This window comes from Danio rerio, chromosome 1, assembly GCF_052040795.2.
Source record: "Danio rerio strain M-AB ecotype USA chromosome 1, GRCz13ab, whole genome shotgun sequence".
In the NCBI taxonomy this organism is placed as follows: domain Eukaryota; kingdom Metazoa; phylum Chordata; class Actinopteri; order Cypriniformes; family Danionidae; genus Danio; species Danio rerio.
In genome coordinates, this window is record NC_141021.1 from 49,956,821 (window position 1) to 49,984,478 (window position 27,658).

A 27,658-nucleotide genomic window follows, 5' to 3' on the forward strand; every position below is an offset into this window, starting at 1 on the left:
ATCGAAAAATAACGGATTTTTTTTAACAGTCTATTTCAGATATTGCTGTAGCTTAAATGTCTTGTGAACATGATGTCTATTGGTTCTCTAGATCTGACGCTTTCAGAGGTTTTTCTCGAATAGACTTATTGGCGTAATTGCATTCACAGTGGTTTGAACTGTTATAGGGGTGGTCAAATGTATATTTATAATATCAAAAATTTTAATTATTAACATTTTACTTTAAATACAGATAAATACCCCCCCCCCCCCATACATCTCATTTTCATCTACTTTAGGAGGGAAGAAGCATTCATTAGGTAGGGTCAATCCCCCCCAAACCCCCCTGCGTAATATCAATTGCACAATTATGATATTATTAACATCAATTTAAAAAAATAAAACAATATTGAATTGTAATCCTCCACACAAAATGAACAGTTTATTAACATTATGTATTTGAATATTTGGCAACTCACTAACGATTCAGAGGAACTGGTCAGTGGCTTGGGATGTTTGGTGTCACTTTCAGACACACCTCACTTTTTCCAGCAATTTAGGCCACAACTCCCTGAGTTTGGTGGCCTGAAAAAGTGACCATATATGGCTGGAGTAGAAACGTATGTGTTTCCTGCAAAAGATGGGCTCTGAAGTTTGTTTGAAATATTTATACGATTTTGTGAAAGCATGTGCTAGAAACTAGATACACATAAATTATATAGGGTGCATATTTTTTTTTTAAACCTAGTTCATTTACCAGCTTGTTGTACTGAGTTGAATACGTATTAACATGCTTTCTCAGTATGTTGCATTGCGTTTTTAGTCATTCATTAATTTTTTTTCCGGCTTAGACCCTTTATTAATCTGGGGTCGGCACAGCGGAATGAATCGCCAGCTTATCCATCATGTTTTACACAGCGTATGCCCTTTCAGCTGCAACCCAGTAATGGGAAACATCCATACACACTCATTCACAAACATACACAATAGTAGTTTAGTTCATCCAATTCACCTATAGCGCATGTCTTTGGACTGTGAGGGAGAACATGCAAACTCCACACAGAAATGCCAACTGGCCCAGCAGGGACTCGAACCAGCGGCCTTCTGGCAGTGAGGCGATATTGCTAACCACTGAGCCACCGTGTCGCCCCTTGTGTTTTTAAATTTAATAGAAATTTCCAGTTATCCAATTTTTTATTACTAATGACTCAATTCATATAACAGTTGATTTTGTTTGTGTGTGTGTGTGTTTGGCGTATCTTTCTTTAATAAAAAATTAACCTAAAGTAAAAACCTAACGATCCAGTTCTCCTTCATGATTTGAGAATGATCCAAGGAGTATTGTGTGCGTCAGTGAAAGCAAATATATCTGACCTACTGTACACAAAGTTCAGATAGCTAATGTTACCAATTAGCTTATTAGCTGACCTATTTCTAGTGTGCAAATCAAATAAAAGATTTGAATATGTCCGTTTAAGTTAAAAGGATTGACACCCCAAACCCAATTTGAACAGCAAACCAAATATTCTAGTTGTTTACATACTTTTTAATGCTCTTTTTTTCTTTTTTAAACCAGAAATTGTCTTGTTTAGAGCAAAAAGTGAGCAGCATTTAAGGTTTTAAAGATAGAAACACACCACAGAGGTGGTTCAGTGCACATTTTATTTTGGGTTAACAGTTTATGTGTTATTTAATTAAAAAGTATTAAGTTTACTATTGGTTTAGTGCATTTGGGAACATTTGTTATCATGAAGGAAACACAAGTTATGAGATTAAACACTACATAAAATACAAGACATGCACCATTTATCTGATGTGTTTGTCATAAGTTACATTTTGTCATCTGACAACCAGGTCTGGATATAATCCAATTTTTCTCAAAAGTTTAAACAATCTCTAATTTCTGAGTCAAAAGAAAAGGTGCGCTTTTCTGTATGGTCAGGAGTATTGTTACGTTTTCATAAAATTTTGTTGACACTGCTTCCAAACCACTGTACTGTAAAACTGTAAAAATACTGTATATACCACTATACTGGATACTGTAAAAAAGTTAAGGTAACTCAAACTATTTGAGGAAACTGATTGCAACAAACCAAGTTCAAAAACTAATCCTAATGAGTACTGTGAACTTACTCCATTCGAGTAAACGAAGCAATTTGAGCACACACTCAAAAAAAAATTAAAAAAAATTCTCGTTCAAAATACTTAATAATAATAAAAAATAGCTGAACCAGCACAATTGTTGAGATTTCATTGGGACAACTTGCATTTTTTTATGGTCAATCTAAGTGTTAACTTAATCGATTTGTGTTGGGACAACATGAATGAATTGTGTGGAAACTCAAACCGTTTGAGGAAACCGATTGCAAAATTGAGTTTGAGTTAAAAACTAATCTACATGAGTACTGTGAACTTACTCCATTTAAGTTGCAGTAATGAGGCATTTAATTAACTCATTATCTTCAACACTACACTGAAAAAATATTCAGAGATGATTTCTTGGATTTACTTAATGTTTAATGTTAAGTGGCTGTAAACAATTTATTTTGGCTGAATTTAAACAAACAAATTAAGTTGAATTTTATTAAATTTACTTTGTTTAAATTCAACTCAAATAAATTATTTGCAACAGTTTTGCAAACATCATTTTTTTCAGCGTATGTTCAAAACTCTTTTCAATTCAGTAGAATTAACTTTCAGCAAATTTTGAGTTCACTACATTTATTTCATTTCATAAAGTTGCCTGTTGTAATGTATATAGTGGTACGTTTTCAGAATGAGCATGGGTTGTTGATTTGTGTTGGGACAACATGAAAGAATTGTGTTAAACCCAGCATTTTTTACACTGTAAAAAAACAAATAATCCACACAGTTCCACACAATCGATGTGTGCTGGGGCAACACGACGCAATTTAGTTAACTTATTAGTTTGTACAATTTTAAGTGGATTAAACATAAAACATTTAAGTTGTCCCCAAAAACCCCAAGAATTGTGTGTTGTTTCAGCTAATTTTAAAGAATTTAAAGAAGTAGTTTTAACAAGCAGCAATATATATATATATATATTAGGGATGTAACGGTATTGTAAATACCGTCATACCGCAATAGAAATTTTTTTCGATATTACCGTAGTCGATGACTCGATAAAACTATAGGTCTTTTGAGAAAATTTGCTCTGGCGAATGAAGCGAACGGGAGGTAGCGGAAACTACAATTCCCATCAGCCCAGGCGTGGCCATCATCCTTTGCGGTCTGTTGTCGCTACAGATCCAGTAATGCGGAAATGGAGTGTGCTCCTAGTAGCGGGGATGAAAAAGAGCTGGAAATGATCGGACCTAAAGCGGGTGTTGTCGCCGCGCGCGTACTGAATAGCGGTGTTGTCGCTCGCGTTCTGATCAGCTGTGTTGTCGCATGCGTACTGTAAAGCAGGGAGGGGGAGTTGAGCGCGCATACTCAAGAGCGGTGTTGTCGCGTGCCTACTGAAGGGCGGGACGGAGATCATTTTGGAAGGGCATTTTCTATCCAAGACTAAAAAGGGCATGTGCACTGCACAGGTTGAGCCCTATGTGTGCACGTGCCTGCAAGTTGGGGAATACGACTAATAACAGTCATGGGGACTGCAGAAACACAGCACACTGTTCAGATTGATGCAGACATGAGACCTCTATCTCACTCATGGCTTGTCTTCTCAAGTGGGGGAAAGACAATGCACAACGTTACCCACTGCTGTCAACCTGGGCCAAGTCATATCTCTGTCCCAGAAACCTCAGTCCCAAATGAGAGGGTTTTTTTCTGTTGCAGGGGACATTGTAAATACCCAGAGATACCAGCTTTTACCAGATTATATTTATATGATAATTTTCCTTAAAACCCATCTCTATCTAAGTGAGTGAGTGATTAAATGTTGAATGTGATGAGTTTTCAACAATACTAAATTGAAACTTTATTTTTTTTACATGGTTTAATAATTTTTTGTTATTAAAATTGAAGTTCCTGTTTCAAAGCTTACAGATAGATGACTAATTTGTATGTCTTTGACACTTTTGGCACTTTTTTGGAGTATTTTTTGTAGTTTTGTTTTTCCTGTAAATGATTCAATAAATACCGTACCGTGACATTCATACCAAGGTATTACCGTACCGTGAAATTCTGATACCGTTACATCCCTAATATATATATATATATATATATATATATATATATATATATATATATATATATATATATATATATATATATATATATATATATATATATATCTTGAGCTCTAGGCTTTCATCTATAAAATCATAATTTGGGTTCGGAAGATGAAGAAAAGTCTCAAGGGTGGCTCATTTTTACAGCCAAATCAGCCCTTGACATTCATCAGTGGTTGTGTGGCTTTTTGTTTTGAACACTTTGTTAGACATGAGCCCATTGTCTGTTCTCACAACTGCTCTCAGATCAGTAATAGTGCAATGTCCTCCCCCATAACTCTCTCTGGAGTCCTTGGCTTTGCCATAGATTCACTGCATTCTCTCCTGGGAGAGCAAGACTTCAAAATATGTATGCTCTATATCCCACAGGCTTCTATATACCGTGGAAAGTGTGTAAAAAAAGAAAAAGCAGTTGTTCAGTCTCATTAGTAATGTTTGTCAAACAGCTGGGTATGCTTTCCTTTTGAGAGCGAGGGAGATATGGAGAAAAGGAGGTGGGGAAATGTGAACCCTCATGCCCTTGTTTTTAATCCCCAGAAGTGGTCTGGCTTCCTCTGTTTGAATGGAGGATCGGCTGTGTTTAGACAAAGTGCAAAAACTCTTTTCCTTCATCCAAGGCAATGTTCTTCTTTGATTTGGGATATTTATTTGGTGGGGTGATAAAGAAGATACTCACCCATGCTTCAGAAAAGTAGTGCAGGTTTGTCATCATTAGTCAGCATAGCATTTCATGAAGGACTAAGTAAAAATAGGGGGTCAGACGATGGAAATGTCATGCTTCCAGACAGGAAGTGAGCACTGAAACACTCAGACGAACAGTGGACAGCAGTGCTTCTATTATGTCTTTGTTGGAATTGTGTTTGTGTGTGATGTTTTCTCACATACTCACTTCATTAGCGAGCACTGATTCCCAGCAGAGCCCCACATGTCTGAAATGTGTTTGTGTGTGTGTGAGCTGTACGTGAAGCCACCTTGAGGCTCTCCACAGACAATCTGCTGTCTTGTCAGCTTTTGTACGTGACACATTTCCTTAGCGGTTTCCATCTGTTAAGTCCCTGTCATAGGCCACTACAAGACACAGCATGCTATGAATCATTACTGTTTATCCTATCTATCTATCTATCTATCTATCTATCTATCTATCTATCTATCTATCTATCTATCTATCTATCTATCTATCTATCTATCTATCTATCTATCTATCTATCTATCTATCTATCTATCATCTATCTATCTATCTATCTATCTATCTATCTATCTATCTACCCATCCATCCATCCACCACCCACCAACCCACCCACTCATCCATCCATCAATCCATCCATCCATCCATCCATCCATCCTTCCATCCTTCCATCCTTCCATTCTTCCTTCCTTCCTTCCCTCCATATGCAATCTTTCTTTATTTCTTTGCTTCCATCCATCCTTCCATCAGTCTGTCTATTCACCATTGCATCCATCCATCCATCCATCCATCCATCCATCCATCCATCCATCCACCCATCCTTACATTATTTTAATAATCAATTCATCAATTCATCCATCCATTATTTTTCCATCTATCAATTCATACAAACATCATTTTAACAATCCATCCATCCATCCGTTATTTAACAATCTATGCATCTGTCCATCTATTCGTTTGTTCTTCTGTCCATCCATGCATCCTTCTATTCATCATTTTGTATCAGTTCATTTATCCATCCATCCATCCATCCATCCATCCATTCATTGTTTTCCATCTATCCATTCACTGTTCTTCCATCCATCCATGCATCCATTCTTTTCCCATCCATTAATTTATCAATCAATCAATCCATCCATCCATCCATCCATCCACCCATCCATCCATCCATCCATCCATTATTTTAACAATCCATCCATCCATCCATCCTTCCATCCATCCATCCATCCATCCATCCATCCATCCATCCATTCATTTTTTTCATCCATCCATTTATACATCCGTCTACCATCCATCCATTATTTTAACAATCCATCCATCCATTCATCTATCCATCCAGCCATCCATCCATCCATCCATCCATCCATCCATCCATCCATCCATCCATCCATCCATTGTTCTTCCATTGTATCTTTCTATTAGTTAAAACAGTAGTTCACACAAAAACAAACTATCTGATAGTTATTCAATTAATTAAACAATATAACCCTTTCTCTTAACTGAAGCATTTGATAACTAAGCTGACATGCTTTATTTAGATTTTTTTTTAAAGTTGTATAATAGTTTTTGGCTGCAGACTGAAATAACATTCTGTGTTTAGTAGAAGTTAGGCTCAATCAACAATGTTTGTGACAGGATGTTGATTGTCAGAGCAACAGTGAAAATGCAACTTGTCACTGAAACATAACTTACAATTGGGCCAATTTGTCGTGGATATAAAAGCAGACTTGTGAAGCATCATTTTATGAAGCGCTTGCTTTGTTTTCCTAACTTTAATTGAGCTGAAAAGTTGTTCTCTGGGTTTTTATGGCTGTAGACTTTACATTGTCATGGCAACAAAGTTGTAAAGTGCATACTACTGTTCAAACATTTGGGGTTGTTTAGTTTAAGGTTGGTAAGATTGGAAAGAAGTTTTTTATGTTCAGCAAAATTTGGTTAAAAAATGTAAAAAGAGCAACACTGTGAAATATTTGTAAAATTTAAAACTAGTATTAGAATTAGAACTACTTTCCCTTGGAATACTTTTAAATATTAGCCTTTAACTTTTTAAAATGTTATTTATCCTTATGATGGCAATGTAATATGTTGAGCTAATGTATATAAATTATTCTACATTGTAAAAAATGCTGGGCTCCACACAATCGATTTATGTTGGGACAACATGAAGGTATTAGGTTAACACATTAGTTTTTAAAAATTAAAGTGGATTGAACATAAAACAATCAAGTTGTCCCAAGGAAATCTCAAGAACTGTGTTGTTTCAGCTAGGGCTGGGCGATTAATCGAAAAGTAACTGAAATCGGCATTCAGAACCTTTAATCGATCAAATTTTTCCAGGTTAATTTTTTTTCCGTTTCCTTTACTACTGCGTGTGGAGTCATGTGACCCCCTTATGTTAAGGCTGGTTTATTCTTTTGCGTCCAGAACACACATATTGTATAAATACACTGTTGTAATTTTTTGATCCACTAAGCTATGTACTTATGATGTTTTCTACAGAAGGAAAACTTGAATTGCTTCAGAACACTTCAAATATAGTCTGTATGAAATCCAGGCATAAAACTGTATGACAGTATTTCAGATGACTGTTCTAGAGCCTACAGCTAATCAATCTGTCAGATTCTGGAGTGCATTCAAGTTCTAAAGAAAAATATAAATGATAAATGATCTTAAATAAAACAAATACATTTATAGAGATGGTGTATAAGTATATGACTTTACTCACATGGGAAATGGAGGCCACATGAATGGTTTGTGAGCACAATTAAGTACACACAGCATGCTATATCATCTGATAGTTGTAAGAAATAATTCCAAAAGGTAATGAACTGTTTAAAGCCACATAAAACAAAACAAAAATATGATTTATATACCAAGATCAGCTGAAATCAGCTGAGGTGAAGTGATGGCGACCAGCGAGACCTAGCTGTCACTCAACCTTAATTATGCAGACTTAATATAACTTAATAGAAAGTAAACGGATGAGTTATAAAAAAAATTCACCGTCCTCACAGTTGTCATGAAGGGTAATATTAGCTATATGAACCAAAACCATCTTTTGTACCAGGCTGTAAACATGTTTTTATCAGCTGTAAAATTGGCCAGTTTAGCATTGCAGTCAATGAGCATCTGTACTTTCTGGAGCCAGCCCCCAGAGGCCAGTCGATGAATTGCAGTTTTAGTTACTTCCGTATAGGCTACGCAAGGTAGAGTGTTTTTTTTAAAATTCATTTTATAAGTTATATAAATGCAAGTTGAGATGATTAAATAATGTAAGGTTGCAAGATTTTTATACAGTAATATATTTTGATAAATCAAAAGGATAATTTAAAAATATGTTTTTTTTACTGAAAAAGTTGTATAACTTTACACAGAAAAGATTTGCAATCATTTTTTTCATACAACACTTTTGTTTTTATTGAACTATGCTTTTAAACTAACCCCCTCCGTATATCCCACACATCCTCTACCAGCATTCACATATGTTTATATACTGATGAATGACTGCCTGTCTTTAATCTCCACGCTTTCATTTCCCCTCCTCTTCGCTTGTTCCCTGTCCAACATGACATCTCAGAGCCATAAAGCTCATTGCTCCTTTCTGTAGACTCGCTGTCTGCCCGGCTGCCAGTTGCGGAGCGAACGCTATTGCTTTCAGTGCCGCTTGATTACATCATAGAGAACAAATGATGCTGGAGCTGCCGGTGACAACATGTGTGGGCAGAAAGTGAAGGCCCTGCTACAGTATAGAGCAGCCTTCATGGGAAACGGCTTTCTCTCTCACAGCAACTAATGATGGCGTCACCCATAAAGAGAAATGATCCCGCCAAGGGGTTTCCTGGGATACTTTATCAGAATTGTATCGTATTTTTGCATTTAATAATGCTTTTCTGAGTTGGACAGAAAGCCTGAGCTTGAATTACACAAACTAATGACGTGTTTGTTTATGATGTTTTGTTTGGCTTTTTATTGCCTGGGACACTGGTTCCAGCTCTCTCAAAGGGCTCTGTGATGAAAGATGAGATTGTTGAGGGGGTTTGAAAGGCCACGTAGGTGTAATGGAGCTGAAAAATAGCAGTAAAATGTTCCCTCTCTGACAGTTTTGTCTACACGCCACCGGTTACAGCGTTCAGTAGACACACACACACAAGCGCTCACGGAGGCGGCGGACTACTCGTTCCCAGTTTCTGACTTCCACAAGTAATAATCAGCACTCGGTGGATGATGTATGACAGTTTTGGGATTATGAGTTTGTTACAGGGGGTGGCACAGTGGCTCAGTGGTTAGAACTATCGCCTCACAGCAAGAAGGTCGCTGGTTTGAGTCCTGGCTGGGCCAGTTGGCATTTCTGTGTGGAGTTTGCATGGTCTCCCCGTGTTCATGTGGGTTTCCTCTGGGTGCTTAGGTTTCCCTTAAAAGTCCAAAGACATGTGCTGAAGGTAAATTGGATGAACTAAATTGATATTAAAAGGGACTGTAGTTTCATGCTTTCATTGTCCGACAACACTCCGTCTCTTGGCGTTTATTTATTTGGTAAAACTTTACTTGAAGGAGGTGTTCATGAGACATCATGACATCATGACATGACACATTATGAATTTGACCAAGATTTTATGCATGCTTATGACAACTGTCATTAAGGCCCAATACCAATTCTACCCCTTAGCCCTTCCCTTTACCCTCTACCCCTCGTTTTGCATGTTCACATGAAGGGGTAGGGCTAAAGGGAAGGGCTAGATACCCCTTAAAACTGAGATTTTTCAGGACCACACTCAAAACCAAGGGGTTAGAAAATTTCCCAGAATACACCACCCACGACTGCAGTATAGCTGCACCCGGAGGTAAGACAGTCCAAAAAATAAGTATTTTTTGTCTTCACACTCGGTTTTTAGGGCCAAGGGGAACGGGAATGGATATAAACAGAGAATTGGGATTGGGCCTAAGTGTCATCTGCTCAGTTATGTCATTTTAAATTCAAAGATGACATTGTTTGCTTGTTATGACAACTTGAATTAAAAATTACATCACAACCTGCATTTTTCTTTGTCATGATAACTTGACAAGACAACATAGCTTGTCATAAACCTGTCATAAACATGATAGTCATGAGGCCATCAGAATTGTGTGATGACTATTTTTCTGATCACTTTTCAGTGGAACAAACTGTATTTGTCATTAAAAGTGTTATTACTCTGTCAAATAATTTTTTAAGTGTGTGGTTAATATTTAATTACATTTTAATGACATATTTAGCTTTTACCACTCTAGTTGAGGTAAAAAAAAAAAACATTAATGATGAGGTTATAAAAGTCATGACATTTTTATAATGGCTTCATTACAACCGTGTTTATGACAGATTTATGACAAGTTTTGTTGTCTTGATAATGTCAAGTTGTCATGACCAGTGTTGGGGAAAGTTTCTTTTCTAAGTATTGCATTACAATGTTGAGTTTCTCTCAAAAAAAAGTAACTAATTGCATTACTTAGTTACTTTAACGGAAAGTAATGTGTTACGTTACTTTTGAGTTACTTTTCATACCTACCTGAGGCTTGATCTCTTTCAGAACTTGAATGGTATTTTTCTTTTTTTAATAGAGGAACTCTGCATTTAATGACACACAGTATAATCTACACTTTCATTTAACTTTCAAAAAAACTAATAAAAAAGAAAATTGAATAATGTTAACTTCGGAGAACTTCCTGATGCTATAAATGCTGTATATGCAGATTAATAAAAGTTGAAAGCAATGTGTTTGCTACTTTTGTCTTATTAGTTCAGTAAAATCACTGTCAATCGAGACTATAATCCTCTTTTCTTCCATGTGTTCAAAGTAATGAGAATACTTCCATCACAAAAATGTAAGGCTCTGCCATCTTCATGGAGGAGCTCATTTTCTCATTGAGTGTGATTCAATGTTCAATTCAGCTTTATTTGTATAGCGCTTTTACAATGTAGATTGTGTCAAAGCAGCTTCTCATAAATGGTCATAGTAACTGGATTAGGGTAGTTCAGTTTTTAGTGTTTAAGTTCAGTTCAGTTTAGCTCAGTTCAGTGTGGTTTGAAGTCATTATTGAGAGTCCAAACACTGAAGAGCAAATTCATTGATGAGTAGCTTTTCAGATCCTTAATCATGCAAGCCAGTGGCGACAGCGGAGAGGGAAAAAAAAAAACTTCACCAATAGGAAACTGAAGAAAAAAATCTTGAGAGAACCAGACTGAGTTCGGCACGACTATTTTAACTTCTCCGCTGACCAAAAGTCTTGTGCAGAGCTGCAGTCTCAGCAGTGGAGGCTGGGAGCTGGCCTCAGCGAAGACTTGTCTGTCCCTGGAGCGTCACTGTAATCAGCCTCATACTCTCCACTCCCCCATGACCAACAACGCAGTAGCAGCTCAGGATACGGCCTGGTCCCGGATATGGACACCTTGGGATCATCTCGTTGCTGGTCTTGGGTCCAATCAGTGACTCCGCATAATCTGAGGACCTCAGGATGAGTATCCCCAGGTGGAAATGGAGAATAAAGAGAATAATGTGATTACATTAATTCAGCAAACTCATTTTTAAAAGTCTATTAAATAATCTAAAAAGTTACTCGAGTTACATTTTTAAAAAAGTAACTCAAAATATTATTACTTAATATTAAAAAAGTAATATGTTATTTACTCGTTACCTAGAAAATCAATATTATTACATCAATCCCGTTGCGTTGCCCCCAACACTGGTCATGACGAAGGCAAAAACAGGTTGTGATGTGTTTGTTTATGTCAAGTTGTCAAAACAATGTCATATTTAGATTTAAAATGGCTTAACTGAGCGAATGACACTTAATGACAGTTGTTATGAGAGAACAAACCATCGTTATACAACAACTTGCGTTTTTAAAACTATTACGTTTAGAAATGTGTTGAAAAAATCTGCTCTACATTAAAAAAATGGGGGAAAAAACAAGGGGCTAATAATTCTGACTTTAACTGTAAATATATACAGTATGCAGTCCCAGTGTAATCATGTGCTTCAGAAGAGGCGACTCGTCCCAGGATGCTCTGAAGGCCAAAGGTGTTGACGCTGAAAGGTTGCCGTATTCGCCGAGTCGACACTTTTTCGTCAGCACTTCTCCAGGAAGCTCAGTGCACTCGAGTTCCACTTCCTGTACCTCATCCCTTTTCCGGAAGCTGGAATGTGCATGTGCACTTGTACGTAGTCAACAGGGTGAAGAGGGTGACTGGCAAACTGGAAATGACCACAACAAAACTGCAAAGGAAGTCGAGAGAATGGGTGTCACATGGATCATTGTTGATCACTATGCTCAGTGAGAAGCTACCTTTCATCTTTTGCTCCCTCTGCCCTGATCTGCATATTGTCTAATTAATGATTTACAAGATTATCTCTTCCTGGGGGAAATTCCCTTTCCAGAATCCCATTACCAGTGGACTCGCCTGCAGTTTCACAGCTTAAACTGTGCAGTAAACGCTCACCCCTTGAGGCCTAGGCTTGGAGCTATTGCCAAATTTGCTGCGATAGGAGTCCATTTAGAGCACTTGTTAGCCTTTGAGTTTGTGACTCTTACTCTGGTGCTGAATTCGAAATCGCCTCTCTATACCCTCGTTCACTTTTCCATATATTAGTTCTCTAATATGGTCTACTTGAAGGGCTGAATGAAAAGAAGTTAAGTGCATTCAAACACTGGAAGTGTTGCTGTTTTGCTTGTACTTTGCTGCTTGACAAATCCCTCAGATGATATTTTTTATCAGACTTTGTCAGACTCAGCGAGCTGTCTTTTAGTAATAAAACGAAGTATTTAGATTTCTGTCATATAAACAAATGTACACTTTAATTAAATATTAGTTTATTTTGATACCTGCACTGATAGGATTGTGATGTTGAAGCCCTCTTATGGTCAGACAAGGAAATTCATTTGGTGTGCGAGCTCTCGCAGTTAAGGCTGATTTATACTTCTGCGTCAAGTGCACGCGTATGGTCTGGGGCAGCCTTCGTGAGGTTGCATATCCCTCACTGTGGCGGACACCTACGGTGACGCACTCTCTCAAAAAATTCGCAAGCTCTGTAATTGGTTGGTTTGGTAGCTGTGACGAGTGTGGGTGAGACATAGAGCCTCACAAATCCATTGGAGCGAGTGTTTACCAGTGTCAAGTTACGTGAACTAGCTCTACATAGAGACTGTTGGTTTGTGTTTACATTATGATTAAAGTTGTTGCAGGACCGCTGGTTCCCACCATTAAATGCGCAAGTTTTACAACCCAGGCTCATTCTGAAAACGTACCTATAAACATTTCTGAAGGCCGCGAAATACATCCCAGGGGTACATTTTTTTTGCAGTTTTTGTTTTCGAAAATACATGAGAGGCCGAGATCTTAAATTTCTCTTGTGATTGCCATGCATGTCTGCTGTGGCCGCGTAAACCCACCAGACTCTTCGACTGACTGACTGAATGACTGACTGACTGACCAATCAACTGACCCACCCTTTTTCTTCCCTAAATCCGTCTCAAATTTTTCTCGCAAGTGCTATTCGCACCTGCTGTTCTCGCATAAACCACCAGAGGCCGCTGTTGACTGTTTGACTGACTGACCAATTGACTGACTTTATATATATACACACACACACACACACACACACACACACACACACATTAGCATATATTTATCAGATAAGCCTTTGCTATTTATTTATAGCAACAAATTCAGGTCTTCTGTCTCAAATAAATTCAACTTATTTCTTCCATTTTTCCAGGAATATATCCTTCTTTAAGTTGACCACAGAACTGTTTATTTTTTCAATATAAATCTCAATAGTCAAGTTCAAGGCTTTTAGTTTTGTTCAGTGTATACTCAAGTTGGTTTTGATCTGGTCCTCGTGTCATTATCTAATTTTAGTGATCCCTTACCTCTAAAATCCTTATACTTAACCTTTAAGTCTTAAAGAACTTAAACTGCTTACTCAGCATAAAGAATAGAAGTGTTGCTGTTTTCACATCACAGATTTTAACTCTTCAACTCGCTGAATGAAATGCCGTTTTTTTTTTTTTTTGTGGCTATGAAGGCATTATGGTTGGAAATATGGTAGATGGTTAGTCTTTTATGTGTCTCTTGAAATAGTCTCTTTAGGCGGGGTTGAGTTACTTTAGTGGCGAGGCCTCTACTTTAAGCCCCACCAAGACTTCAAGCTTAAACAGTCCTCATCCCTTTCTTCTAAGACAAATCTGAAGACAAGACGTCTGCTTTTCAGTAAGTTTCTCTGGCTTATACATCTCTGACAATACATCTCTTTATGTCATTTTTTTTCTTTTTCTTGGCAAACATTTTTATAATGAATCATGTGCTTGATTTGTCTGTTTTGCTGATGTTAATCTAAATTGTTAAAGTTATTTTATTTATAATTATCATGATCATTAGTTCAGCATTTTCAGCAGTATAAAATGTGTATAGCCAAACCTGTTAAAAGATTTTAGTCAGTGGATGCTCTGCTTTGTTTGGTTTGAAGATTAATGTTGAATCTGCAGGTTTTTGAGTTGCCTGAAGAGCTCTTTTGTGTGGCATCTCTCATTGGAAACAGAAGAAGGGCTTTCTTCACCCGTGATCAGATATAAAATAAATTGTTGAGTATGCTCTTTTCCTTATGTATGTATGTTCGGTGTCTCCAAGATTCTAGCTGTGTTTTCTTAATCGTTTTACCGACTCTGTCATTGAATAATTGTTTGGAAGAGATGGTCTCCATTATGTAGCATCAAGAACTCTTGAAATCAGAACTCCTTTTTGTGTTCTTTTCAACGTCACCATGTTCAAATTCAGTGTCGAGAACAAATGTTGCTGGCAAATGGCTCTTTTAAGCACAAGGAACATTGCTAAAATGTTGATCTTTGACTGCTTTAGATGTGTGAAGTTCTCATTACTTGAATATGTGCTTTATATGACTGTTGAAATGCATTAGATGTTTAAAGGTTGAGTCCAAATAACAGCTTAGATATTTCTGTTTTGAAAGTATTTGGTGAGAAATGTGAGAAGTCACTGACTTTGAGCACAATGTAAGACATTGGTAATATTTTATGCAAAGAAATGATACTGGATACACTGTAGGTTACATTTATTATTATTATTTTTTTTAAAGTATATTAAGGAGAATTTATTATTTTGGTTAATTTTGGGTAATTTTGAAAAAAAGGTTTATTTTTAGTAGTCTGGAATGGCTAGTTTGCCTTAACTAATTGACTTGTAGTACAGTTGATGAATAATATACGAATAGTTTTAAATAATACATATACAGTGCATCTAAAGTCTTCATAGCGCTTTACTTTTCCCTCATTTTTTAATGTTACAGCCTTATTCCAAAATGGATTAAATTAATTTATTTCCTCAAAATTCTACACACAATACCCCATAATGACAATGTGAAAAAAAGATTTTTTGAAATAGTTGCAAATTCATTAAAAATAAAAACCTGAAAAATCACATGTTCAGAAGTATTCATAGCCTTTCTCTGAAGCTCTGAAATGAGCTCAGGTACATTCTGTTTCCACTGATTATTCTTGAAATGTTTCAGGAGCTTAACATGATTTGAAAAGGCATATACCTGTCTATATGGTCCCAGGGTTGATAGTGCAAGTCAAAGCACAAACCAAGCATGAAGACAAAGGAATTGTTCGTAGACCTCCGAGGCAGGATTGTTTCAAGGCGCATATCAGTTTAGAAATCAGCAACTTTTAATTATTATTATTATTATTATTATTATTGTGGTGGTGATATGCTAATTTTACAGCTCTCCTACAGTTAAAGACTTGAGTTTTATCACTCTTTAATCCATTGAGTCAATCTCTGGGTCTGGTGGGAGCACTTTTAGCTTAGCTTAGCATAAATCATTGAATCAGTTTTGACCATTAGCATCTCACTCAAAAATAACCAGATTTTTTTAATGATGATATTATACAGTGCCTGAAAATCTTGCAAACATGGAGACATTTGTGGGAGATAATTTAAAACTATTTTCAGGTGCTGCATAATATCATTGTGCCTGCTGCAGCCATGGTACAACAACAAAGTTCCTTGATTATTACTCCAGAATGAGAGCATAGTTCCATGCCATATCAGTTTAGAAACTAGCAACTTTTTTATTTTTCATTGGTCTTAGTACACAATGTAACTACAGAAGAGTTAAGCTTTAAATAGGAAAATTAGCTTAACTTTTTGGTCATTTTTTGAGTGAGATGCTAATGGTATAATTCAATGATCTATGCTAAGCTAAGCTAAACGTGTCTAAAATGGTCTAACTCAGCTGTTTAACTCTAAAGAAGTTGTAAGATGAGGCTTTTTCAGTGTGTACCTTTAATGTACACAGTTTAAAAATTTTAATTAAAATACTAATGTACACTTTTACAATTTCTTTTCCCGCATAATGTGAATTACTTTAATATTTCACTTAAAACAACATGGGGTTCCTAGACATGTCAGTTCAGGAAATAGCAACTTTTCATTTTTCGTTGGTCTTAATACATGATGTATATGTTAGTACAGAAGAGTCAAGCTTTAAGCAGGAAAATGTTTAATACTCTTTGGTCGTTTTTTGAGAGAGATGCTAATGGTCTAATCCAATTCAATGATCTATGCTAAGCTAAAAGTGCCTGAATGGATTAAAAATGGTAAAACTCAACTGTTTAACTCTAAAAAAGTTGTAAGGTGAGGCTTTTTAAAGTGTGTACCTTTATATACACAGTTAAAAAAATAAAAAAATAATAAAAAAACAGTTCACTGGGGAAGGTTACAGAAAATTTCTGCCGCTTTGAAAGTTCCAATGAGCATCCGTATTATCCGTGAGGCAAAGATGTTTGGAACCACAAGGACTCTTTCTAGAGCTGGCCGGCCATCTAAGCTGAGTGATCGGGGGAGAAGGGCCTTAGTCACTGAGGTGATCAATAACCTGTGACATAAAAAATTGCGGGAAAAGTGAAGCGCTATGAATACTTTCTAGATGCACTGTATTACTGTTCATTGTTAAGGAATGTTGGGTCCATTAGATGGTTTTAACATGACTGTACTTACACTCTAAAAATCCTGGATTGCGTCCACTCAAATTGGTGTAACACAGGGTGGCGCGGTGGTGCTCTGAGAGATTTTGAAATTCTAACAGTAAACAGAGCTACTGTAAGGTCACACCTGCTTGGTATAAATGCTTGAAAATGATTTGGTTGAAAATATCCATTAGAAGCTTAAAAGTAATCAGATGTAATCAGTTACTTTACTTTTATAAAGTAATTGAAAAGGTACACTACTTATGACATTTTATATAGGGAAATTTTCAATCTGTAATCTTTCACATTTCCAAAGTAATCTCCCCCACACTTTTGAGCTAGCATAAAAGCACGCAAGTAAAAAGAATTTGAAAATGAGCTAAAATATTCCGCAAAATCCTGTTTTCCACCTGCTCTATATTATTATTATTATTATTATTATTATTATTATTATTATTATTATTATTATTATTATTATTATTATTATTAAGGGGCATCACGGTGGCGCAGTGGGTAACACAATCGCCTCATAGCAAGAAGGTCGCTGGTTCGAGCCTTGGCTGTTTCAGTTCTCCATGTGTTCGCGTGGCCTTCCTCTGGGTGCTCCAGTTCTGAAAACAAGTGCAAAGAAATGTGCTGGTGAATTGGGTAAGCTAAAATCATCCGTAGTGTATGTGTGTGAATGAGGGTGTGTGGGTGTTTCCCAGTGTTGGTTTGCAGCTGAAAGGGCAACCAATGCGCCAACATATGCTGGATGAGTTGGTGGTTCATTTCACTGTGGCGACCTCTGATTAATAAAGGGACTAAGTCGAAAAGAAAAAGAATGAATGAACTTCACTTAGAAATGAATGTCCCGTTGGTTTACGTTGGTTCTGTTTCAGAGCTATTTTCACTCTGTGGGACAGTAAATTTGTGCTTGATATTTTGGGCGTGGGCTTTTAGCTGTCCTGTTTTCCACTCTGGTTGCCATGAGAATGACTCCATCGGCCAATCAGGACAGAGATTTGAAGATTTTGCATCTTGCACTCGCAGAGAAAGACTCGACTGAAGCTGCTCTCTGTGGTGAAATTACAAATTACAGTTGGGCAAGGAAGGGCAGAATCAGCAACCATACATGCCAATCCGGTCAGGGGTCTTTAAATAACTCCTGTTGGCAAACATTCTCCAGCACACACACACAGGCACACAAGGAGTATGTTTTTAGCACATACTTTCAAAGAAAGACTCTTCATGCACTCTATCTCACACTTTTCCAGGCACACGGTGTGTGATAAGCATGCATCTGTTTGGATAGCTGCACACACACTGTGGGAAACAGCGTGAGGTGGTTTAGTCAAGGCCGTTTCCCAGCATTCAGCTAACAGAGGAAACACTTTAACCTGGCACAATGCAAATACTCACGAGCATGTTAACCGTCTGTCTCACAGCACAGGTCAGAGCCTCCTCTATCAGCGTCTCTGCTGCTCCACCACAAACATCTGCCTGTTTCATATCACAGCAGTCGTATTTCATTACTCACTCAAAAGCTGATGGCGCTTCCCACTTTATGGCCCGTGACATAATCTTTGATACACGGAGATGTGATAAATCAAATGGCTTGCTCGTCTAATAATTGAGGCTGGACTCAATCGGTCTAAACATACTGTGGGGAAAAAAGCAGTGTTGGCTACCATTTGAAATGAGTTTCTATCGCCAAAGTGTCTCACTGTTTGCTCAGTCCTCTGGGTCTGCTGCTAGATTGAGCGTTTCTGGAAACTGTAAAAGGTTTCATAACATGTCGAACAACTCCTTCGTTTTCACCACAGGCACTGTGGAAGCTCATTTAAAATGCTTTGTTTTGCTAGTGCTTTGGTTGCTGTTAGCATGTTAGCATGTTGCAGTATGGTTACTGGATGTGTTGCTTTTTGATTTATACAATTTTTTTAGATGCAAAATGCAGTGCCATGATATTACACAGTGTTAGGTTTGTTAGTGTGTTGCCATTTGGCCATTTAAAAATACTATAGTAAATACTCTGGTGTTTATGAAACATACACTAAAGAACTTGAATGAATCTGTTGAGGAAATTCTAACAACTATAGTAATACAAACCACCCAATATTGTATTCATGTATAGTATGTTCAGTGCTTATTTGTGAATTGCAAGGTCCTGGAACAGATTGGGGTAACGGATCCGGTATGCTACCCAAGGATAAAGAGAAGAAACGTGTTTGTGTAGGGGGGTGGGGGGTTTAAGGTGGTGTGGGTGTGTACTAGCAGGGCGTTGGGTAGTGAATAGGGTTGTCGCTGAGGCTGGTAATGTGGACAAAAGTTGAGGGTTGGGGAGTCGAGAAAGAAAGTGAAAGTGAACAGCGGATGGGGGTGGAGGCAAGGTGAGAAGGGGGATCGGTAAAATGAGGTGCTGGATCAGATTTCAGCGGTTCCGGCACAAATTAAGCCCTGGGTATGTAATACTACTATCATACGCCATTGTTAACTGAAGTTAACAAATGAATGCCTCATTCAGACTAGCAGCGACTTTTGAGCTGCCTGTCGCTCTGAGTGGCGACCTGCTTCTAACACTGGGGTGTGTAGGTATATACAGCATGAATACAAATGGCCTCTAAGCGAACTGAGAGAGGTTCGCGTGAGCTCTACTGTTGTTCCTATAGGCTGTCGCTCAAGAAAGTCGCTCTTTATTTGCATGAAGTTGGTCGCCCACCTGGTCCCTGACCGTACGTTCACACCGAAAGCGGCGAGACCGTCAAAGTAGCCGGAAGTCAATTATTTTCAATGAGAGCCGGCGGCGATAAGCGGCGAGGAGCAGTGCGGCGCGTCTTCGCCGGCGTGAGCGTCGAGGAGAGTTGAAATGAAGTCAACTTTATGGTAATGAGCTATGACGCGGTTCGGCGGCAAGCAATCAGAATGAAGACGTCCATCGCTTGATAGCAGTTCAGAGAACACAAACCTGTGAACTTTGGTTCCGACCACAGTTGTTCCCAAGGGTTTGATTATTGCGGTCGCCGGATTTCCAATTATTTACAGTTTTTTCCTACAGGAACATGCATTAAATAAGTTACTGGCGAGTTACTGATGTTCATTAATGTTATATAAATTTATCTTTAAAAAGCGGGAATCTCACGCGATGTGAAAGTACAAAACAGTACTGCTGCTTCAGGATATTTCAGACATATGGACACATATTGGATAAATAGAGCAAAGCCACACGCAACTTGATCTTCCATTGTTGTATGAATTTGATAAGAAGTGCGCAACATTGTCACGCTAGAAACATGTTTTATGCAGGAATGTAACTGATATGCTGCAACGGCTCCTTTAAATATGAGATCAATGTAGCGAGTTTTGACGCTCTCGCCGCAGGAGCTGAAGGCAGAGAGCGTTGTCGCCAGGACGGCCAGAGCGACCTTGGACGCTCTCGCCGCTTTCGGTGTGAACGTACGGTGACGCTCACGTAGATGCTTACTCTCCGTTGAAATGAACGGTCGCTTGCTGCTTTGCCGCAAGAGTCACTTGTAGTGTGAATAAAGCTTAGTTGTGTTAACACCTGCCTTATTTAGTTCGGTTCAATCGCGCTAGAGTTCTTTTTCCCTCTTGGTGCGGTTTGTTTGGGCAGGTGTGAATATAGCAATCGCACTTGAGTCTGCACCAAAATCAGACCAAAAAAGCGTATAGAGACCTACTTGAAGAGGTGGTCTCGGTGTGCTTTCAAATGAACCCTGGAGTGGTTAGTTTGTGGTGAGAACATGATCAGAACTGGAACATACCCAATCGCAAAAAGTACTGCACCTTTTTTAACTAATCCAGCTGCTGTAGTCTGATGTGCTGTCCCATCTTATGGGGTGTGGAGGAAAGATATTTGTTGACAGCACTTTACCAACAATTTTAAACAGAGTGAGAGGGGGGAAACATTACCTGATGGATCGTTGGTAATATTTTTGGAAGATAAGCATGTCGCAGTTTTGCTAAATTAATTCACGTCTCCTCCTGAAGTGACTTGCGATTGGCCTTCGCTGTTTGCAATGCATTAAAACATTGTTTTCCAGCTGAAGCCACGCTTCATTCTCGAAATGTATAGTTTGTCTGAAGTAATTTATACAAAGTATAAAGTATGCTATGACCAGGGATACTGTCAGCTAGTGCAGTCGTCCCTCCATATTAAAAAACTACATTTTGTGTCAGCCGGTTTGTTTACTTGCAGGAGTTCCATTTGCATATTCCCCCACATTAATTCTTACCAGTCGAAAAGCAGTTTAAGAAATACGTTCAATAACATCTGGCCAATGAGTGGTGTGGTTTTTGGATTTTTTCATGTTATAGTGTTTTAGGTGATTATAAAAGCTTTGCTAAGTGCATCATGTTAGGTTATTTGTTGCTATGCTAGTTTCCACAGTGTAATGAGTTGTTAATGTGTTCCTTTGTGGTTGCTGAGTGATTATTAGTGTTTTGCTAAGTGCAAAGCTTGATGCCACAATCCTATGGTTATTGCTGTGTGGTTGTTGTAGTATTCTGAATGATTGATCATGCTTTGCTAAGTGCAAAACTTAGAACTTCAATGTTAGCGTTTGTGTTGCTATGCTAAGTTTCAAAGTGTTGAGAATTGTTATCACGCAGGCTTCTATGTGATAGCTTTGGTGTTTTGGGTGATCGTTAGTGCTGTGCAAAGTATAAAACTTTGAGCTACAATGTTAGGGTTTGTGTTGCTATGCTAAGTTGCCCAATATTAAGGGTTTTATGTTCAGGGTTATTAACATGGTGTTTTAGGTGGTCATTGGTGCTCTGCAAATGAAACTTTGGTACACAATGGTAGGGTTTGTGTTGAGAATTGTTAGCATGCAGGCTTCTATATGATTGCTTTGGTGTTTTGGGTGATCGTTAGTGCTGTGCAAAGTTTGTGCTACAATGTTAGGGTTTGTGTTGCTATGCTAAGTTGCACAGCATTAGGGGTTTTAAGCATGTTTTAGGGTTTTCACCGTGGTGTTTTAGGTGCTCATTGGTGCTGTGCAAAGTAATTGTGCCACATTGTTAGGGTTTGTGTTGCTATGTTAAGTTACACAGAGATTGTTAGTGCTGTGCAAAACGTTGTGCTACAATGTTAGGATTTTAGTTGTTATGCTAATTTATGCAGTGTTATAGCTTTTAACCTGTTTTAGTATGATTACCATGGCCTTCAGGGTGATTGCTAGAGCTGAGTACAAAAATTGTGCTAAAATGTTGCCATTGTAGCCATTGAGTTGCTATGCTAAGTTATGCAGTGTTATAGGTTTTAACCGGTTTCAGTGTGATTACTGTGGTCTTATTGCTGTAGCTGTGCTAACTATAGAACTTTGTGCAACAATATTATGAGTTGTTATGCTAACTTACACAGTGTTAGGATTTTAAGCCTGTTTTAGCTATCCTTTAAGGGTTTGGTAATAAGATTGTTGTTAGCTTGTTGTTGTGTTATAGCTATGATAGCTAAGAATGCTATGTAGATAGCTATGTAGTATGTAGTTAGCTCCTGAATTAGGGCTCTTACTTATAGTTTTGTCTTATTTATAGTCGAAATGTCTTACAATTCTTAAATCAAAAAGGATTTTCAAGACAAATTAAATATATCGTCTTGTTGTAAGAAACAATATGCCCAAATTAAGTGAGTATTGCCTTAAAACAAACAAAATAGCTCTGTTTTTGCTTTGAAATAAGTTTTTATTATAATTTTTCTTTCTGCTATTCTCCTCTTGACATGCGACAAAGTTTTAGTTTTGTCATCCATTATTACTTGTGATTTTAGATCATTTAAGCACAGAATTAAGAGTTTCTGAAACATTAGCAGTTGTGATACATTCATAATTCATTAATGAATAACTTAACTGTAACTGTTATTTATTATTATTTTTTGGTTGCCATGTAAAAAGATACACAATGATATGCAAAACTTTGCAAGGCGGCACACACATGTAGCAATTTGTGTGTGTGTGTGTTTTTCCTGCTTAATTATTTCTTGCAAATCTAGCATGGACAAAACTAGCAATTTCATACCCATGACATTCAAAGACACCCGTTCCAATGTGCTTCATGCATGTTGGCCGTTTGACAGGAGATCACCAGAGATCACAGCAAAACTCAAAAGCTGTTAGATCCCAAGTGTCACAAACACAGCTTTTCAAACACTCCTCCAGGATCAGCTTAGACATGCTGCTCACAGCGGAGGAGACCTTGAACGAGCCTGACGTTACTGAGTTTAGACCCTGGAGAAAAGATGTCAACACACTGTCCTGCAGACCACAATCGGTGGGGTAATTTATTCTAAAGCTTCATGCTAGAGAGCTGTGGTTGAAATATTATGCTGACATGAACCTGTGATATTAGATCTACACTGCAAGGAAAATGTACTGCATATAAATCAGATGTATCTTAGAGTAAAAGGAGTTAAATTGGTATGCAGTTTTCAGTTATTCAATCTGCACAGCACAGCTTTGGAGTGTTTTAGCGCTGGAAACTGCTAGATGTGAAACGTTTTTTAATTTGCTTTAGAAAGGTTTCCAAGTGGGATCATTTTAATATGTAACATCTCTGTAACACCTCTCTGCATTAATTGCTGGTCGAGGATCGTATTAAGTTTAAATCATTGACTATGTTTATGTGGACATCAGTAATCAAATTATTTACCTTAATCTTAATAAGACAATAATATGATTAAGGTGTTTACATGAGCTGCTTTTTGAGTGTTCATTTCATGATCCCGTTTTCCTGTTATAGCACATAATTCGATTAATGTCATTGCGTCATCATGCTATCCACGTCTCCTCTGGAGTTTCAAGTGATTTCGGTAGCTTTTCGTCTTGATCTGCTGTCCGGCAGTTTCACTTTCATTCAAGAACATTTCTTTAATGCCCCCTGTGACAAACACATATTGCATGCAAGTATGAAGTAAGGACTGGTGTTTCAATGGAATTTTAATATCTGAGGTTCTTCACTGACTGCAAGTGCAATGATGACGCGTTGGTTTCTCATTATTATTCATAGCGGAGTTTTCTTATCCTATGAGAAGAGCCGGCTGCTTAATTATTCATGAGAGCACGTGCTTTCCGAAGGCAGACCTGCCAGTTTCAAGCAAGCTTTGAGACAGACCAACGGCACGCAGTAGCCGTTCATGAAGGCTCGCATGTATTTGTTTCCCTGATCCACGTGGTTTGTTGCATGTTTTTTTCCCCGCGATCCTGTCAGGGCCGATCATACAGCAAAGCTGTGTGTGTGCTGCAAGCATTTTTGTCGGGAGAGCAGTTTGAGAATTGAAGAATGGCGGACGTTGACTTTTATCAGTAGTTCCTCGCGGCCAAAAAACGGACCGGCCCACCGGGAACTCTCCCGGTCCTCCCGATTGGCCAATCCGGGCCTGTTTGCATCTGTACTGCACTTCAACAATTCGACAAAAATTGGCATACTCCACTTCTTAATTCGATTTCTGTTTAGTTCATTTATGACTTTAGTCAGATTAAGGTATTCAAAAATCGCTGTTTATATGGTAGACTCATAATCAGAGTATTGTCCTAATTGCATTATTGTCTAAATTGCATTATCGGTGTCCATGTAAACGTACTCAGTAATGCTTACTTACAGAGTAGCCAACATTTCTTTGTTTAGAACAGGGGTTTCAAACTGATTTTAGCTCAGGGGCCACATGGAGGAAAATCTATTCCAAAGTGGGCTGGTATATCATGGCATATATAACCTAAAATCAACAACTTCAGATTGTTTTCTTTGTTTTAATACGATCAATATAAAACATAAAGCTGGAGCCTAAGGACAACACGATCTCTCGGCAATTCGTAACTTTTTAATTAGTAGCTAATTCATATAAAATGGTACGATCTCATTCGTGAAATTTAGTAAGCTTTGCTAATCCACCAATGACGGTTACGACTGAACTACAAATTAGCCACTTTCCTCGTGAGAACATCTCAGTGTGGTATGGCAGGGCATAGATGTGCTCTTTCTGTCTGAGAAGGCTGTCAAACTGATGCTGATTCAGGCTTCTGGATTGGATGAAATTAACACTTTGCAGTTGCGCCATCCAGTGGACACAATTGGAACAACAGTTTCTTTTATTGAACAATTGCAGCTTTTTTCAGAATCATCTCGCGGGCCAGATTTAATTAGTTTCCGGCCACGGGCCATACGTTTGACACCCCTGGTTTAGACCGTTTCAATGCGGTGATGTAATTGGTCCACAAAACATTTCCTGCTTGTTGTCAAACTATTAATAACTGTAACAAGAGGCAATTCAATCATATCTCAATGTTAAAACAGCCGTCCTAATGTCATTTATCAATATGTGGCTCTTTTCGGATTCTCGGGAGCTATGGAAATGAAAAATAAAAAACAGGAAATACGTTGGGACCATTGTTATTGTTTACATCCCTCAAAATGGCCTATGCCTCTTCTTGTTGAATTGCCGAATGCCTCCTCAATTGTAAGTCGCTTTGGATAAAAGTGTCTGATAAACAATTAAATGTAAATATAATTCAAAATGTGCAATTTCTGTAATACTTTAGCACCACCAAATGATATTTTTATTTTGGCAAATGGTCATTTTAGTTTTATTTATTTTATGTAGTCAATAATTTAAACATGATTTCATTGTTATAGTTTTGGTTTTAATTTGACTTTTTTTTTTAGCAGTTTTTAGGAAAAAAACTTTAACAGGTAAAATTCATTCATTGTCCTTCGGCTTAGTCCTTAATAGTCCCGGCATATGTTTTACACAGCCACAACCCAGTACCCATACACTCTCACATTTCCACACACACTCATACACTACGGCAAATTTAGTTCACCTAGTTCACTTTATAGCGCATGTCTTTGGACTGTGTGGGAAACTGGAGCACCCGTAGGAAGCCCATGCGAACACGAGGAGAACATGCAAACTTCACACAGAAATGCCAACTGGCCCAGCCGGGACTCGAAGCAGCGACCTTCTTGCTGTGAGGTGACAGTGCTAACCACTGAGCCACCTTGCCAAAACATTCATAAGAAATTAAAAAAAGTAATAAGAAAGTAATCAGTTACATTGATAAAGAATCTTTGCCAACACTGTGTAGTCTTTTGCGGCTCTTCCAATGCATTCAGCCACATGATACTAAAAGCAGTCTAATCAAATGGACTTTCAACTACCTCTGAAAGTGGTTGAAAGTGGATGTCTAAAACATTTTAGACCCAATTTATGCATGTATTAAAAGTCCAATTACCTGAATGATGAAAACACATTTCAAGGTAAACAGTTCTGTTGTTGTGATCTTCTAGATGTCCAATGCACTTCTTCATTCTCCAAATCTTGTGTCTTTCCTTTGATGTAAATAGCTTTTTTAATATATAATTTTATTGAATGCCAATTGACACATTAGTGAATTGAATGAAAAATATAGGTATGATGTATGATATAAATGAACATAGCAGTGTCATGAAAGACGGATCAAGCATATGTACTGTATTTAGAGGAGAGAGGAAACCGCTCTGAATGGCGTAGGGGGCAGAGACACCCTGCAATTGTCCCATCCAGTGGGAAATGCCTGTGAACAGGAGGCTCTCTCTTCCACATGAAGTCATATTGTCTGTCGGTGGCCTTGTGGAGGAACTAAACTTCTGATCTTCATTTCACATGCAGGACAATAGCACTGCATTTGCTAGGAATTTTGCAGGAAATACTGAATACACTGCTGTTTCCTGACTACTCAATGCTATGATGGCATTACTTTTAAGTTTTACCCTACTTTCTTGGCGTAACGACTTGTGTTTGATATGTTTTAAACAAGGCATGAGAGGTTGGAAGATCACAAAAAATTACTGAAATAAAATTATTATAAAATATATTTATAATCCATATAATTATTAGGATTAATTTAACTTTTTCATATTTTGATTTAAAATTGTATTTTGAAAAATAATGTTTTTTTTTGTTTTTTTTAAACCTATAACCACCTAAATCAATTTAATTTTAGGTCAACTGCCATAGCAATACAACTTATTTCAGCTTTATAACAGGCAATGGTTTCAGCGGTGGAATCACTTGATGCCTTTGCTCATGAATTTACATTTTATTATAGCTGTATTATTATTGCTGTCCAAATGCAAAAGATCATGTTTATTTTTTGATAAATATTTATCTAGGCAGTCCAGAAATGTGTGCAATGCTGTTTCGTTGACATTTTACAACAGAAGTAGGACTACTTTGCATAAGTGGGTTTTTAATTAATGTCAAATAACTAATGAAAGGTATGATTGACAGTAGTGTTTTTTAGAGTTATTCAGAATGAGCAAATATATCATGTAAATTAGAGATTTTTAGATCCGATCACATGATCAGAAATCGTGCCTGATCATGCAGTTTCAGACTCGATTGGAATCGGACGATACTATATATATATATAAATATATATATATATATATATATATATATATATATATATATATATATATATATATATATATATATATATATATATATATATATATATATACATATATATATATATCACAAAATGTTTTTATCATTCACTAAGTAAAAACACGATTTGTAAGGGGTTCCAGTGATATGTTTTTTTCCGTGCAGTGGTGTGGACTAGGCATAGGCCGGTATAAGATTCTGAGTCTGACTATGATAACCTTGGATAAAAATATCACAGTATCACGGTATTGTGATTACTTCTCTAAAATACATATATTTTTTAAATGTCTGGGTAAACAATTAAAACTTTTTCCCCTTTGAAAACAATATATTTTATTTTTTGAAAGATTCATAATG

At 37.5% G+C, this 27,658-nt stretch overlaps 1 protein-coding gene across 12 annotated transcripts in view; it reads left to right on the forward strand.

Annotated features, from left to right (window-relative positions):
• The window catches only part of sh3pxd2aa (SH3 and PX domains 2Aa), a 168,043-nt gene that overhangs the window by 1,489 nt on the left and 138,896 nt on the right, over positions 1–27,658 (forward strand). For 2 of the 12 annotated variants that reach the window (XM_087236057.1, XM_087236056.1), the window contains exon 1: positions 13,812–14,104. The exons of 8 other annotated variants lie outside the window; for them this stretch is intronic. The gene's annotated coding sequence lies outside the window, so the exon portion shown is untranslated. Of the gene's footprint in view, positions 1–13,811; positions 14,105–27,658 lie in introns of those variants that run through there. 2 more of the 12 variants (XM_087236058.1, XM_087236059.1) reach the window with 1 other exon arrangement.